The sequence below is a fragment of the Thalassophryne amazonica genome, chromosome 16, assembly GCF_902500255.1.
Source record: "Thalassophryne amazonica chromosome 16, fThaAma1.1, whole genome shotgun sequence".
Lineage (NCBI taxonomy): Eukaryota > Metazoa > Chordata > Actinopteri > Batrachoidiformes > Batrachoididae > Thalassophryne > Thalassophryne amazonica.
In genome coordinates, this window is record NC_047118.1 from 37,042,114 (window position 1) to 37,059,881 (window position 17,768).

The window sequence follows — 17,768 nt, forward strand, 5'->3', positions numbered from 1 at the left end:
AATGCTTTAAAATGGACAAAAAAAACAGAGACGCATGGAAGAAAACGGAAAACAACCATCAAAATGGATAGAAGAACAACCAGAATGGCAAAGGCTCACCCATTGATCAGCTCCAGGATGATCAAAGACAGTCTGGAGTTACCTGTAAGTGCTGTGACAGTTAGAAGATGCCTGTGTGAAGCTAATTTATTTGCAAGAATCCCCTGCAAAGTCCCTCTGTTAAATAAAAGACATGTGCAGAAGAGGTTACAATTTGCCAAAGAACACATCAACTGGCCTAAAGAGAAATGGAGGAATATTTTGTGGACTGATGAGAGTAAAATTGTTCTTTTTGGGTCCAAGGGCCGCAGACAGTTTGTGAGACGACATCCAAACTCTGAATTCAAGCCACAGTTCACAGTGAAGACAGTGAAGCATGGTGGTGCAAGCATTATGATATGGGCATGTTTCTCCTACTATGGTGTTGGGCCTATATATATATCGCATACCAGGTATCATGGATCAGTTTGGATATGTCAAAATACTTGAAGAGGTCATGTTGCCTTATGCTGAAGAGGACATGCCCTTGAAATGAGTGTTTCAACATGACAATGACCCCAAGCACACTAGTAAATGAGCAAACTCTTGGTTCTAAACCAACAAAATTAATTTGGAGTGGCCTGCCCAATCCCCGGACCTAAATCCAATTGAAAACTTGTGGGGTGACATCAAAAAAGCTGTTTCTGAAGCAAAACCAAGAAATGTGAATGAATTGTGGAATGTTTTTAAAGAATCTTGGAGTGGAATAACAGCTGAAAGGTGTCACAAGTTGGTTGACTCCATGCCTCGCAGATGTGAAGAAATGAAAAACTGTGGTTATACAACTAAATACTAGTTTAGTGATTCACAGGATTGCTAAAAAAGCAGTTTGAACATAACAGTTTTGAGTTTGTAGCGTCAACAGCAGATGCTACTATTATTGTGAACACCCCCTTTTCTACTTTTTTTACTAATAGCCCAATTTCATAGCCTTAAGAGTGTGCATATCCTCAAATCAAATCAATTTCAAATCAAATCAATTTTATTTATATAGCGCCAAATCACAACAAACAGTTGCCCCAAGGCGTTTTATATTGTAAGGCAAAGCCATACAATAATTACGGAAAAACCCCAACGGCCAAAACGACCCCCTGTGAGCAAGCACTTGACGACAGTGGGAAGGAAAAACTCCCTTTTAACAGGAAGAAACCTCCAGCAGAACCAGGCTCAGAGAGGGGCAGTCTTCTGCTGGGACTGGTTGGGGCTGAGGGAGAGAACCAGGAAAAAGACATGCTGTGGAAGACAGCAGAAATCAATCACTAATGATTAAATGCAGAGTGGTGCATACAGAGCAAAAAGAGAAAGAAACACTCAGTGCATCATGGGAACCCCCCCCCCCAGCAGTCTAAGTCTATAGCAGCATAACTATGGTTCAGGGTCACCTGATCCAGTCCTAACTATAAGCTTTAGCAAAATGGAAAGTTTTAAGCCTAATCTTAAAAGTAGAGAGGGTGTCTGTCTCCCTGATCCGAATTGGGAGCTGGTTCCACAGGAGAGGAGCCTCTACTCTTACAAACCCTAGGAACTACAAGTAAGCCTGCAGTCTGAGAGCGAAGCGCTCTATTGGGGTGATATGGTACTATGAGGTCCCTAAGATAAGATGGGACCTGATTATTCAAAACCTTATAAGTAAGAAGAAGAATTTTAAATTCTATTCTAGAATTAACAGGAAGTCAATGAAGAGAGGCCAATATGGGTGAGATATGCTCTCTCCTTCTAGTCCCTGTCAGTACTCTAGCTGCAGCATTTTGAATTAACTGAAGGCTTTTCAGGGAACTTTTAGGACAACCTGATAATAATGAATTACAATAGTCCAGCCTAGAGGAAATAAATGCATTAATTAGTTTTTCAGCATCACTCTGAGACAAGACCTTTCTAATTTTAGAGATATTGCGCAAATGCAAAAAAGCAGTCCTACATATTTGCTTAATATGCGCATTGAATGACATATCCTGATCAAAAATTAGTCCACGATTTCTCACAGTATTACTAGAGGTCAGGGTAATGCCATCCAGAGTAAGGATCTGGTTAAACACCATGTTTCTAAGATTTGTGGGGCCAAGTACAATAACTTCAGTTTTATCTGAGTTTAAAAGCAGGAAATTAGAGGTCATCCATGTCTTTATGTCTGTAAGACAATCCTGCAGTTTAGCTAATTGGTGTGTGTCCTCTGGCTTCATGGATAGATAAAGCTGGGTATCATCTGCGTAACAATGAAAATTTAAGCAATGCTGTCTAATAATACTGCCTAAGGGAAGCATGTATAAAGTGAATAAAATTGGTCCTAGCACAGAACCTTGTGGAACTCCATAATTAACCTTAGTCTGTGAAGAAGATTCCCCATTTACATGAACAAATTGTAATCTATTAGATAAATATGATTCAAACCACCGCAGCGCAGTGCCTTTAATACCTATGGCATGCTCTAATCTCTGTAATAAAATTTTATGGTCAACAGTATCAAAAGCAGCACTGAAGTCTAACAGGACAAGCACAGAGATGAGTCCACTGTCTGAGGCCAAAAGAAGATCATTTGTAACCTTTAATAATGCTGTTTCTGAAGAATGGTCAATGCTTGGTCTTGTTGGATTTGTGAGAATCTACTGAATCTACTGGTACCTTGTTTCCCATGTAACAATAAGAAATATACTCAAAACCTGGATTAATTTTTTAGTCACATAGCACTACTATTATTCTGAACACTACTGTAACTGGGGATGCAACAGAAAAAAGCTGCATTAACCCAAGTTTCACTCCTTTGCCACAAATTATGGAACATCCAAAACATGCACTTTGTACAGTTTCTCCAAACACAATGACAGAAGCCTTTTAGAATTGTCATGGGTGTCTTGGTGGCTTCCCTCACTTGTCTTCTTCTTGTACAGTCACTGTTTTTGAAAGCTGCCTCCTCCATACAGATTTATCATACACCACACTGTTTGATGATTGATGTAATGGATGGATGAATGACTGTTGAACTAACAGCTACATTTTTGAATTGGAGGGGTTTCAAAAAGACACATTCAGTAACCTGGAAATGTTCCTGTTTCGTCCAATGACAAGACAACTGGCTGTGAAAGTGATGATCTATATATGAACACTCATTCACTCCTCTTCAACTGCTTTCTCCAATTAAGGTTCGCGGGAGGCTGGAGCCCATCCCTGCAGTCATGGGGCATTAGGCAGAGTTCCCTCTGTACAGGACACCAGTTTGTCACAGGGCCACATATAGATAAACAAACACATTCACAGCTACGAACAATTAAAAATTTCCAATCCACCTAACCTATATGTCTTTGAATGTGGGAGGAAGCTGGGAGACCCGGAGAGAACCCACACAAACATGGGGAGAACATGCAAACTCCACACAGAAAGGCCACAAACGGGGTCGATCGATCCCATGACCTTCTTGCTGTAAGGCAACAGTGCTAATCACTAAGCCACCATGCTGCCCGACAATATGAACAATAATCTTTATTATTTTGTCCAATTTGTTAAACTGCTGGGAATTAAAGCTAAAAGTCACAATCAGATTGTGATAGTTTCATTTCATCATTGCAAAAAAAGGGTGTCTAAAAACAAGATAAAACACTACATCTGAGGGAAATTATCTGTCATCGTGGGTGGCGACCCAGCCCCAGGAGCAGATGGACACGTAATGCAGACTCCCAGACTGGGCTTAGGTGTCAGAGAAAACATGGTCTTTATTCCAGGCTTAAGTTCGGTACACAGGTAATCAAGCAGTGGAGCAGCGGTCCGATCTGGGTTAGGCAGAGACGCAGTCAAGGATCAGCAGGGGTAGGAGGCACGAGCAAACACAGTTCAGTGTTGAGGTGTGTTCAGTGGTGAGGCTAGAGGCATGGTCGAGGAGTTCAGAGCAACCATCCGTACACGGCTTGGCAAAAACAGGACTGAATACAAAGGCTGGAAAGTGTGCAAACGTGACAACAATCTGGCAGGGAAGTGAAGGACTGTGGGGTTTAAATGCATATGGACTAATTAGGATGTGAGATGAGGAACAGGTGGCGTTAACGAGGTGCATGTGAGGAAAGATCTAGAAAGGGGGCATGGCTAGTGAACAAAGATAATGCACGGACAAGATTGTGAGAAAGGGAGTGCACAAACTGGAGTCATGTAATACACAAAGATACGTGAGCGGGTGCAAAGAGCGTGAGTGAAAGAAAACACAAAGCAGACAGCATAAAAGTGACAGACCAAGACACAATGGCAGGTGCAGTGATGTGGAGTGGGAACACAATCAGATGGACGTGAGGAAAACAGAGAACGCAACGGAAACCTAGGACAGAGTAAAACACAACTATGAACCGGAACAGAAGAAAACCTTACATGAGAACTAATCAGAGAATAATAAGAAACTTAAAAACTAAACTGGGACTGACTAAGAAAACAAAGTGGCTAAACAAACTATAAGAAACACAGAGACTACATGATAACAGAAAACAAAATCTGACATTCCAGCATAACTGATAACACAAATGAGAATAAACAAGTGATAAAAATGCAAACATAAACCGGCAGAACAAACTAGAATGTGTCATGCTCGGCCCCGGCTCAGGGTTTAGGTCTTAGCTCTTTGGATATTTCCTTTGTGATTTTCTGGTTTTACTTTTCATTAGTTCATACTTTATCATGTTAGTCTCAGTTTGGTTCTGTTTATTGTTTTGCTTTGTTTATTATTTAGTCACTGGTTTCATTCAGCACCTCATCATTTAGTTTGCAGTCATTCAGTTTTTTTGCTGCTTTTCCTTTTCATCACTAGTTCATTCTTTGCTTATCATTTATTGTGTAGTTTGTATTTGTTCACTCTGGGTCTTTTAAATTACTTTAGTTTTAGTTCTGTTTATCACATTTGTTGTATTGTGCTTAGTCACAGGTTTTTGTTATTTTTAATCTTCAGTGTTGCTTATCACATTATGTTCCATTTGTTGTTTATTGTATTATTCAGTAGTCACTGGTTTTGTTTTCTGTTCATCACTTATTCTCTGTTTAACCAATAGTTTGTTTTGCTATTTTATTGTATTTACTTTTCTGTACCAGTCAATAACAGTCCATTCTAGTTTTAGTTTTAATCATTAGTTTTCTTGATTTCCCCTTTTTGACTTGTCACACTAGCTCTTAGGTTTTCCCTTTTTGTTTTGCTCACATTAATTATTTGAGCACGTCATGTTTCTCACAGTTTTTCTGTCACTCACTTCTTTTGTTTTACCCTCCTGCACTCTCTTGCCTTTCTTCCCTCTTCTTTGTTCACTAAACCACACCTTTTTCCAGAACCTTCCACACACCTGCTTCACATCAAACCGATTAGTTTGCGCCTTATTTAAACCCTCACATTCCACAGCTCACTGCCTGATTGTTGACTTTGTTCACTTTCTTGCCTCTCATTCTCGTCCTGTTTGCTCTTGTGTATTTTTTGACCTTGCTTGTGTACTCCGACCTCCGCCTCGCCGTTACCTTGGACTCAGCCTGTTTTTTGACTCTGCCTCTGTTTTGCCTGCTTTGTTCCTTGACGCCATGTGTATGAACCCTGCCTGGTTTATGGACAAAGTCTCAGCCTGCACCATGTCTGCTACCTCTGCCTGTAAGCTTGACCTCTTGTGTACTGAAACCCATGCCTGTGTAACAGTTAAAGCCTTTTATCCATCAAAACCAACCATGCCTGTGAGTCTCCATTGGCCTCCACCTGTTACCTCTGTCAAGACACCTCACGCCCTGACAGAATGGAATTGAACTTATGGCCAAAGTATAAAAGTAACAAAAACAAAGTAACAAAGCAAAACTACAGCAGAGAATAACCACATCATGAAAATAGCAATTAATAAAACAAAGCTGGAGCGCGTGGAGGGAAAAAGAAAAAGGAAAAAACTAAATCTACACCCAGAGCCGGCCAAAATCATGATTTAGCTTGCTGCATGGACAGATAATTTCACTTGACAAGATGTCTTGAATTAAGATGGCTAAATTTAAAAATAAACACATCAAACACTTAAAATAAGAAATCAATTCTGAAAACAAGATAAATTATATAAATCTGTTTTTTATTTGTTTTTTCTTGGTAAGAACCAGATAATTTGCAGTGAACTCCGTTGCGGTTGTAGCTTGTTTCACTATATATATGTGACTTAACAGAGGTGCGCGTAAGGAAAAAAAAATTGATGAGTAATATGTTCGTCCTATTTTTTATACACTGGTTGTTCATGTGTCCTGGATGTTGTCACATGATTTAAGGTTTGCACACAGGCTGGTGATTGTGTAGACGTGCAGCACACTGTGCACGCTGTGCAGCTTTTTGTCTGAGTCATAATGCAGCAAACACCTTTTTCAAATCAAACTGCTGCATAAAGCAAATCAGCAGCCAGTGATTGTTAGAACCCAACGATAAGAAGCACACAAAAAGGAAGAGGTGATGAACCTTCTGTCTTCAGTGTCAGCGAGCTGAAGGGGATCGATGACTCCTCAGCGTGACCTCTTTCCTGCAACAGTTAAATGTGTCAACAAATTGATGGCCTCCTTCCATCTCTCTGGACTTCCCCAGCAGTTTGTTTCTCTGTGTATTTTAAGATCACCGTCTCCTTCAGGGCACGTTATGTAACATGGCTGTCTACTTTAGCTCACACCTCTCAGCTTATGTGTCAGAAACCCAGCAGTTGTTTCTGTGAATTCAGTCAGCGGGTGTAAACAGTCTCGCTGTGTGAATCTTGTCTACAACACCGACTTGGCGAAAACAGGGTGCAGATATTTATAGGCAGACTGCTGCCCACACGACTGCACAGACAATCTACCCGAGCTGATGAACTGAGAAAAAGGCAATGTGCCAAAAAAAAAAGGTTTGACTAGCTAAGGCTGTGATGGATCACCACATAGAATCCAGTTTAACAAGAAGTGTGAAATTCCACTCCAGTAATTATAAATACCTCACCAACCCACACAGAATTCTTTTAAAGGTACAGATTAATCGTACCATTAGGCATCAAGACAGTAACCACTACGTCAATCTGACATATGACCCCAAGGATTGATCTTTAGTAAATGTGACTTCACCTGGGCAATTCCAGAACACACACTGCAAAATCAATCAATCAATCAAGTTTTATTTCTATAGCACTTTACAACAGCTTTCACTGAACCAAAGTGCTTTCCAATAGCACCAGCTAGAGATAAAATAAAAAGAACAGTATGAAAAACACAATAAAACACAATAAGAGCATCCAAAATAGAATAAAAATAGACAAAAAAAAGTGTCAAAGCAATTATGTGCAAAAAGCTGCCCTGAACAAGTATGTTTTTAACTTAGCTTTAAACAGAGGCAAGCTATTAATGGACCTCAGTTCAGGAGGTAATGCATTCCACAACTTAGGACCTGCTACTGCAAAAGAACGGTCACCCCATTGTTTGGACCTGGACCTGGGAACCTCCAGAAAGTTTTGGTCAGCAGACCGAAGTGCTCTGACAGGGTTGTGTGTTTTTAACAGGTCACATAAATAAGAAGGTGCAATGCCATTTACAGCTTTAAAAACAAACATTAACAGTTTAAAATAAACTCTAAAACAGACTGGAAGCCAGTGCAGGGAGTAAAGTACAGGAGTGATGTGGCTGTGCTTCCTGGTGTTGGTCAACAGGCGAGCAGCAGCATTCTGGACCAGTTGGAGTCGGTTTAGAGAGCCTTGAGTGATACCAACATAAAGTGCATTGCAATAGTCAATCCGGGAGCTGATAAAAGCATGCATAGCCTTTTCAAGGTCCTTTTGGCTTGGCAAGAGAAAGAAAGTAAAAAACAGGTTTGTTTAAAGAACATTTGACATCATTTTTGTCAAAAAATACTATTGTCAGGCATTTTTAAACAAGAAAAAAATTATGTATTTTGGGAAAATGTATCTCACTTTTTCTTAAGATTTTCCAGAATTTGGGGCGGTTTGCAGCCGAGTGTGAAGCATCCATGATGAAAATCAGCACCTCCAAATCCGAGGCCATGGTTCTCAACCGGAAAAAGGTGCTTTGCCCTCTTCAGGTCGGTGGAGTGTCCTTGCCACAAATGGAGGAGTTTAAGTATTTCGGGGTCTTGTTCACGAGTGAGGGACGGATAGAGCGTGAGATCGATAGACGGATCGGTGCAGCGTCTACAGTGATGCGGTCGCTGTATCGGACCGTCATGGTGAAGAGAGAGCTGATTAGGGGGGCAAAGCTCTTGATTTAGCGATCGATCTACGTTCCGATCCTCACCTGTGGTCATGAGATTTGGCTCATGACCGAAAGAATGAGATCACGAGTACAAGCGGCCGAGATGAGTTTCCTTCCCCAGGGTGGCTGGACGCTCCCTTAGAGATAGGGTGAGGAGCTCGGTCACTCGGGAGGAGCTCGGAGTCGAGCCGCTGCTCCTCCACATTGAAAGGAGTCAGTTGAGGTGGCTTGGGCATCTTTTGCGGATGCCTCCTGGATGCCTCGCTGGAGAGGTGTTCCGGGCACGTCCCACTGGGAGGAGGCCCCGGGGAAGACCCAGGACACGCTGGAGGGACTACATCTCTCGGCTGGCTTGGGAACGCCTTGGGGTTCCCCCGGAGGAGCTGGAGGAGGTGTGTGTGGATCGGGAGGTCTGGGCGGCTTTGCTTGAGCTGCTGCCCCCGTGACCCGACTCCGGATAAAGCAGAAGAAAATGGATAGATGGATGGATGGATTTTCCAGCTAATATCCAGTCATATTTAACCAGTAACAAGTAAAGCCAATGGATTTCAAATCATCCAAGCAAAGGAAAAATATTGTTTTTCTTATTTTAAGACAGAGGCTAATCTTAAAGAAAGAATTCTGTCTAGTTTTAAGGCACATTTTGATTATTCAGTGCCTAGACATTTTGCTGGCTTTGACAATTCTAACCAATTAAAAAAAATCTACCCCATTGGCAGATTTTTTTTATTTTTTGCTTAATACAAGACAATTTGGCTAAATTTCAGATTATTTGACTTATTTGGAAAGGGACAGTTTTTGCAGTACAGCCATATGTGTTGTGAAAGTGTAGGAACATGGACCCACAACAGGGGGCGCAAATGAACGGACAATGGAGGAAGTCAAATAGCACTTCTACTGTTGTGAAATAAGCACAACAAACACAACCGATTACAATAATAGACAATAAAGTCGAATCACAAAGGTGTCATGTGGGCAGGCTCGAAGATAGAAGACGTCTGTCCAAAGCAGAACCGGAACCACACGATTTCCTCCGCCACCGAACCCCGGGAATACTGGAGCCGCCAAGTCCCGAACTCCCAGGTGGCCACTGCCTCTGCTTGTCGGATCTGGTACTGCTGGCGAGGAACAGAAACAGTCAGATGTGGGTGCGCCTGCACCCAGCAACACGTATGGTGGAAAAACCACCTCCACCTCTCGTCAGGAAAACACTGTTAGTGCAGGAATGTGAGTACTTATCCAAAGGGTCCAATACAGTCTCCTGCTGTTCTACTCACTATCTGCGTGAAGGCAAAAAAGTATTTATGGTCAAAAGACAACACGATTGGCTGGATACGTTACCTCCTCGGTAGAGCGATATCTCGGCAAAGAAGTGGAGATGACGTCTTGTTGATATACCGCTGCGGATCAGATGATTGGTAACAGCTGTCGTAGGTGACAGCTGTCACCCCGGCTGCTCCTGTGAGGTGGCAGCGCCCTCTGGTGCCTGGAGCCCGCACTCCAGGCAGGGTGCCCTCTGGTGGTGGTGGGCCAGCAGTACCTCTTCAGCGGCCCACACAACAGGACCCCCCCCTCAACGGGCGCCTCCTGGCGCCCGACCAGGCTTGTCCGGGTGGCGGCGGTAGAAATCGGCCAGGAGGGCCGGGTCCAGGATGAAGCTCCTCTTCACCCAGGAGCGTTCTTCGGGTCCGTACCCCTCCCAGTCCACCAAATACTGGAAGCCCCGGCCCATCCTACGGACATCCAAGAGCCGGCGCACAGTCCAAGCCGGCTCGCCATCGATGATCCGGGCAGGAGGTGGTGCTGGACCCAGAGTACAGAGGGGTGAGGTGTGATGCGGCTTAATCCGGGACACATGGAAAATGGGATGGATCCGCAGTGAGGCCGGAAGCTGAAGCCTCACCGCGGCTGGACTGATGACCTTGAGGATTTTGAATGGACCGATGTGCCGATCCTGCAGTTTGGGTGAGTCCACTTGGAGGGGAATGTCCTTTGTTGACAACCACACTTCCTGCCCTGGCCGATACGTATGGGCCGGGGTCCGCCGACGGTCTGCATGGGCCTTTGTCCTCATCCGGGCCCTCAGCAAAGGAGAACGGGCGGTACGCCACACCCGACGGCACTTCCGCAGGTGGGCCTGGACCGAGGGCACACCGACCTCTCCCTCAACCACCGGAAACAAAGGAGGCTGGTACCCCAGACACACCTCAAAAGGGGAGAGGCCGGTGGCTGACGACACCTGGCTGTTATGGGCATACTCGATCCAGGCCAAATGGGTACTCCAGGCCGCCGGGTGCGCGGCCGTCACGCAACGCAGGGCCTGTTCCACCTCCTGATTGGCCCGTTCTGCTTGCCCGTTGGTCTGGGGATGATACCTGGATGAGAGACTCACCGTGGCCCCCAGTTCCCGGCAGAAGCTCCTCCAGACTTGCGAGGAGAACTGGGGACCGTGATCGGAGACGATGTCTGTTGGAATCCCATGCAGCCGGACGACGTGGTTGACCAGGAGGTCCGCTGTCTCCTGGGCAGTCGGGAGCTTCGGGAGGGCCACGAAGTGGGCCGCCTTGGAGAATCGGTCCACTATCGTGAGGATGGTGGTGTTGCCCTGGGACGGCGGGAGGCCCGTGACAAAATCCAGGCCGATGTGGGACCAGGGGCGATGAGGCACGGGCAGCGGCTGGAGCAGTCCCGAAGCCCTGCGATGATCAGCCTTGCCCCTGGCGCAGGTGGTGCAGGCCTGGATATAATCCCGGACGTCGGCCTCTAGGGACGCCCACCAGAAGCGCTGCCGGACAACTGCCACGGTTCTTCGCACCCCTGGATGACAGGAGAGCTTGGAGCCGTGACAGAAGTCCAGGACTGCAGGATGTAGAGTCTGTTCTTCGGCCCAGTTCCGGGGTCCGGGCTTCGTGCCAGGGCCTCCCGGACGGTTCTCTCTACGTCCCAGGTGAGGGTGGCCATGATAGCGGACTCCGGGATGATGGGTTCCGGTGGATCCGACAACTCCGCTTTGACTTCATCTTCATGTACCCGGGACAAGGCATCCGATCTCTGGTTTTTGGTCCCGGGACGGTAGGTGATCCGGAAGTCAAAACGGCCGAAGAACAGTGACCAGCGGGCTTGCCTGGGGTTCAGCCGCCTGGCGGTCCTGATATACTCCAGGTTCCAGTGGTCAGTGAAAACCGTGAATGGCACGGACGTTCCCTCCAACAGATGTCTCCACTCTTCAAGAGCCTCTTTCACCGCAAGGAGTTCTCGATTGCCGACGTCATAGTTCCGTTCGGCCGGGGTCAACCTGCGGGAAAAATAGGCACACGGGTGAAGGACCTTATTGGTCTTCCCACTCTGGGAAAGCACAGCTCCTATCCCTGAGTCCGAGGCGTCCACTTCAACCACTAACTGGCGACTAGGATCGGGCTGCACCAGAACGGGTGCAGACGAGAAGCGCCGTTTCAACTCCTTGAACGCGGCTTCGCAACGATCCGACCAGGAGAAGGGGACTTTTGGTGAGGTCAGGGCTGTCAGGGGGCTAACTACCTGACTGTAGCCCTTAATGAACCTCCTGTAGAAATTCGCAAAGCCGAGGAACTGTTGCAGTTTCCTACGGCTGGTAGGTTGGGGCCAGTCTCTCACCGCCGCGACCTTGGCTGGATCAGGAGCGACGGAGTTAGGGGAGATGATAAACCCCAGGAAGGACAAAGAAGTGCGGTGGAACTCGCACTTCTCGCCCTTCACAAACAGCCGGTTCTCCAACAACCGCTGCAGGACCTGACGTACATGCCGGACATGGGTCTCAGGATCCGGAGAAAAGATGAGTATATCATCCAGATATACGAAGACGAATCGGTGCAGGAAATCCCGCAAGACATCATTAACCAATGCTTGGAACGTCGCAGGGGCGTTTGTAAGACCGAACGGCATGACCAGGTACTCAAAGTGACCTAAGGGGGTGTTAAATGCCGTCTTCCACTCGTCTCCCTTCCGGATCCGAACCAGGTGATACGCATTTCTAAGATCTAGCTTAGTGAACATTTGGGCTCCATGCAGGGGCGTGAACACTGAATCCAACAAGGGCAATGGGTATCGGTTACGAACCGTGATTTCGTTCAGCCCCCTGTAATCAATGCATGGACGTAGTCCGCCATCCTTTTTCCCCACAAAAAAGAAACCTGCACCCATCGGGGAGGTGGAATTCCAGATCAACCCGGCAGCTAAGGAGTCCCGGATGTAGGTCTCCATTGATTCGCGCTCAGGTCGTGAGAGGTTGTACAGCCTGCTGGACGGAAACTCAACGCCTGGAACCAAATCAATGGCACAATCGTACGAATGGTGCGGGGGAAGGGTGAGTGCCAGCTCCTTGCTGAAGACGTCAGCAAGATCGTGGTACTCAACCGGCACTGTCCCGAGATTAGGCGGGACTCTGACCTCCTCCTTAGCCTGGGAACCGGGAGGAACCGAGGAACCTAAACATACCCGATGGCAGGTCTCGCTCCACTGAACCACTACCCCAGACGGCCAATCGATCCGGGGATTGTGTTTTAACATCCAGGGGAACCCGAGAATCATGCGTGAGGTGGCAGGAGTCACAAAAAACTCGATCTCCTCCCGGTGGTTCCCTGACACCACCAGAGTTACTGGAGGTGTCTTATGTGTGATTAAAGGGAGTAGGGAGCCATCTAGTGCCCGTACTTGCACAGGTGAAGTAAGTGCCACCAGAGGGAGCCCTGCCTCCCTGGCCCATTTGCTGTCTAGCAAATTCCCTTCAGAGCCCGTGTCCACCAGTGCTGGGGCCTGAAGGGTTAAATCCTCATAAAGGATTGTAACCGGGAGCATGGCTGAAGCGGTCTCTCCTCTATTTGGGTGATCGAACACTGTTCTGAACTCCCTCACAAACCCATCATATGTCTGAAGGAGCCGTGAATTTTGCTCCCAGAGCGCTGTAGCCCAAGCGCGTGCCTCACCACGAAGCAGATTTATCACATAAGCTATTTTGCTGGCATCAGTCGCGTACATGACAGGACGTTGTGCGAAGACGAGCGAACACTGCATAAAAAAGTCCGCGCACGTCTCCACACAACCCCCGTACGGCTCTGGAGGGCTTATGTATGCTTCCGGGGAAGGTGGGAGGGGTCGTTGAACGACCTGTGGAACGTCACTGTTATGCACAGGGTCGACAGGACGGAGAGCCGCAGCAGCGCCCTGAGGGCGCGCTTCCACCTGCGCGGCGAGAGCCTCCACCCTGCGGTTAAGGAGGACGTTCTGCTGGGTCATTAGATCCAACCGAGCCGTGAAAGCGGTGAGGATTCGCTGCAACTCACCGATCATTCCTCCTGCGGACGCCTGTGCGCCCTGTTCTTCCATTGGCCGTTCAACAGCCGGTTGACGCCCCTCGGGATCCATGACGTTGGCCGAGATATCCCGTTGTGAAAGTGTAGGAACACGGACCCACAACAGGGGGCGCAAATGAACGGACAATGGAGGAAGTCAAATAGCACTTTTACTGTTGTGAAATAAGCACAACAAACACAACCGATTACAATAATAGACAATAAAGTCGAATCACAAAGGTGTCATGTGGGCAGGCTCGAAGATAGAAGACGTCTGTCCAAAGCAGAACCGGAACCACACGATTTCCTCCGCCACCGAACCCCGGGAATACTGGAGCCGCCAAGTCCCGAACTCCCAGGTGGCCACTGCCTCCGCTTGTCGGATCTGGTACTGCTGGCTGATATACCGCTGCGGATCAGATGATTGGTAACAGCTGTCGTAGGTGACAGCTGTCACTCCGGCTGCTCCTGTGAGGTGGCAACGCCCTCTGGTGCCTGGAGCCCGCACTCCAGGCAGGGTGCCCTCTGGTGGTGGTGGGCCAGCAGTACCTCCTCTTCAGCGGCCCACACAACAATATGTGTGTCATGTGTGGTGCAAACTGGAGTGAAGAACCTCAGTTCTGACCTATAACCCAAAATAATCTTGACCCCGTTTACTATCCTTTGGGGTAATTGTAAACTTGACAATATGGGCACTTATGGGCACAATATATGGGCACTTCCATAACACACCATATGGGTGCCATATTTGATGAACATTGTAGTGATTTATTTTATTTTTTTTACCTTTGGCCCCACTGACATTGACCTTTACAAAAACATACCCTTGACTGGCATCAACATATCTAGTTTGGTGGCAATTCACCAAAAGACCTTGACCTTTTCCAAAATAAATCCCTTACAGGTAATTCTAGGGTCAACCTTCATGCACACAACAACTTTGCAAGGAACTGGCCCAAAAACCTCGGAGGAGTAGTAGAACAAACAAACACACTAACAAACATTTTTCAAATTATCTTATTGCGATTATAGTGTGATTCACCCTTTGTGATGTCATAAACCAACAGCATTAGAGAGATCAAAGGAAAACGAAAGAAAAATGAGCAAATAAAGATTGCAGGATTTTTTTTTCTATTTTGTTATAGAAAGTTACATAATGCTGTCAGATAAAATGCAAGCATTTTGTATATGGAGTGTATGTTTACACAAAGCTGCCAAATACGAGTCATTAAAAATGTTTGTGCCTCTTGAGGTTTTACACACCTCAGGCGTTTTATGACATCAGATATGAAAAGAAAAAAAAATCCATTGTTCATAGCAGGCTTTCTATTAAAATGCCAGAGGATAATACGTAAACATTTACAGGTCACTGAATATTAATTTTCGATACCCACAATTCCAATCAAGGCTCACGGGATAGATGGAGTCTATTCAAGCAGTCATTGAGCAAGAGGCAGAGTAAACCCTGGACAGGCCTCCAGTCTATAGCAGGACCACACACACACATATATATATAATACAAATAATGAATGTTTATGAGTTCAATGGTATGAATATTTCATGAGGTGAAAGCTGGAACATACCATTCAACAAGGCCAAGCCTCATTGAATGGTATGTTCCAGCTTTCACCTCATGAAATATTCGGTCCATTGAAAGAATGTAAAAACATTAATTATTTGTTTTATATAACGGCTAAAGTAGGTCCTTGTCATTTGATATTTTATGAATTTAGAAACAACAGAAAAGGGACTTGCATTTTGGTGTTCCACTGTAACGTGTAGTCCAGTGATGCTGTGCACTGACTTCGGACTTCCATTAAAAAAAAAGGCTTTGTGTAGTTCCTCAGTCCAGCCAAAAATCACATCAACGTTTCATGTGAACAGGTCTTCATGCATCCAGATTCCTTACAGTGGAGTGGATTTTGTGTGTATGTTATAAGCAGCGTCACTTAGCTCAATCAAATCATCATGTCGTTGTCCCCCGCACGCACATACGCAACTGGGTCGGTCGACTGTGTACGTCCTCAGTATAGCGGAAAAAAAATCACATCAGAAATGAGTCCATCTTTTCTTCTCTCTTCCTGCTAACAGCCTCCAGACAGCACAGTGGATTTGTTTTGTGTGTGTGTGTGTGTGTGTGTGTGTGTGTGTGTGTGTGTGTGTGTGTGTGTGTGTGTGTGTGTGTGTGTGTGTGAGTGAATTAGCAACGTCAGCTAGCTCAATCAAATTATGTCACGGGAGAGTCGTTGTCCCCCGCGCGTGCACACACACACACACGCAACCTGGTCAGCGCTTGTGCGTGCGTGTACTACCAAAAAAAGACTGTATACGTCCTCAGTGCAGCGAAAAAAAATCACGTAAGAAATGAGTCCAGCTTTTTTTTCTCCCTGCTAACAGCCTCCAGACAGCACAGTGGATTTGTTTTGTGTGTGCGTGCACATGTGTGGGCGTGCACATGCGCACGTGCAATCACGCGTGCGTGTGCATGTGCGCGCGTGATCACGTGTGCACACATGCACGAGGACATGCGCGCGTGCGCAATCACGCGTGCATGTGCGATCACGTGTGCGCACATGCACGAGGATGTGTGTGTGTGTGTGTGTGTGTGTGTGTGTGTGCGCAGAGTGCAATAGTACCAAATGTATGGAACCAAATTTGCACTCTAAATGGAATCAAGCCACACTCTAAGTGCAATGCAACACAAATGGGATGAATTCATCTATGTCATGTGACATACAAAATTTCAGGCGGCTTTTGATGGCTTTCAACAAGTGAGTAACTGAGAAAATTAACAGCTTGGGCATGTTCAAACTTGTCCGTTAAGGTTTCCAACGGAGGTGTTTTTCCTGTCACGACCCCCTGCGGTCGGGTCCAGCCCGACATGCGACTCTGCCCGCACGTTCTTTCATTACAAAATGTCCGTTAACAATGGAATGTCCGAATAAACTCCTCATGCCGACTTCTTCTGAAAGTTCTCTGTTCTCTGACGACTTCCTGGGTCAACAGAGCCTGAAATGTGTAAGTTTTCAACTTGAAACGGCGAGACGCTGCCGCCTCAAAGCGTAGATCGCCGTCAGGCGCCGTGGGCCGTCCTTAAAGCGACACTACCAGACCAAAATCTCTCATCAGCCGTTAAAATTTTTACCGAAAACCAGCTGAATTTATCGAATGGTGTCCACTCAGTTGTGCCTTACAGTTTTGAAAAAATTTTGATCAAACAAAGCAGCAGTCTCTGAGCCATTCCTAAACAATGAAAAAAATCGATGAGCGGGTGGGCCACTCCTCACTCAAAGACTGCCCACAGGCGAATGACGTAACCGACAGGCGTGAAAAAACTCTCGCATGCCCATGAGGGTTCAAGCATGTCTGATGTAATCACACCTGATTCAAATCCATATGGTTTTTGAAATATATATATACAACCCCTGGCAATAACTATGGAATCACCGGCCTCGGAGGATGTTCATTCAGTTGTTTAATTTTGTAGAAAAAAAGCAGATCACAGATATGACACAAAACTAAAGTCATTTCAAATGGCAACTTTCTGGCTTTAAGAAACACTATAAGAAATCAGGAAAAATAATTGTGGCAGTCAGTAACGGTTACTTTTTTAGACCAAGCAGAGGGAAAAAAATATGGACTCACTCAATTCTGAGGAATAAATTATGGAATCACCCTGTAAATTTTCATCCCCAAAACTAACACCTGCATCAAATCAGCTCTGCTCGTTAGTCTGCATCTAAAAAGGAGTGATCACACCTTGGAGAGCTGTTGCACCAAATGGACTGACATGAATCATGGCTCCAACACGAGAGATGTCAATTGAAACAAAGGAGAGGATTATCAAACTCTTACAAGAGGGTAAATCATCACGCAATGTTGCAAAAGATGTTTGTTGTTCACAGTCAGCTGTCTAAACTTTGGACCAAATACAAACAACATGGGAGGGTTGTTAAAGGCAAACATACTGGTAGACCAAGGAAGACATCAAAGCGTCAAGACAGAAAACTTAAATCAATATGTCTCAAAAATCTAAAATGCACAACAAAACAAATGAGGAACGAATGGGAGGAAACTGGAGTGAACGTCTGTGACCGAACTGCAAGAAACCGCCTAAAGGAAATGGGATTTACATACAGAAAAGCTAAATGAAAGCCATCATTAACA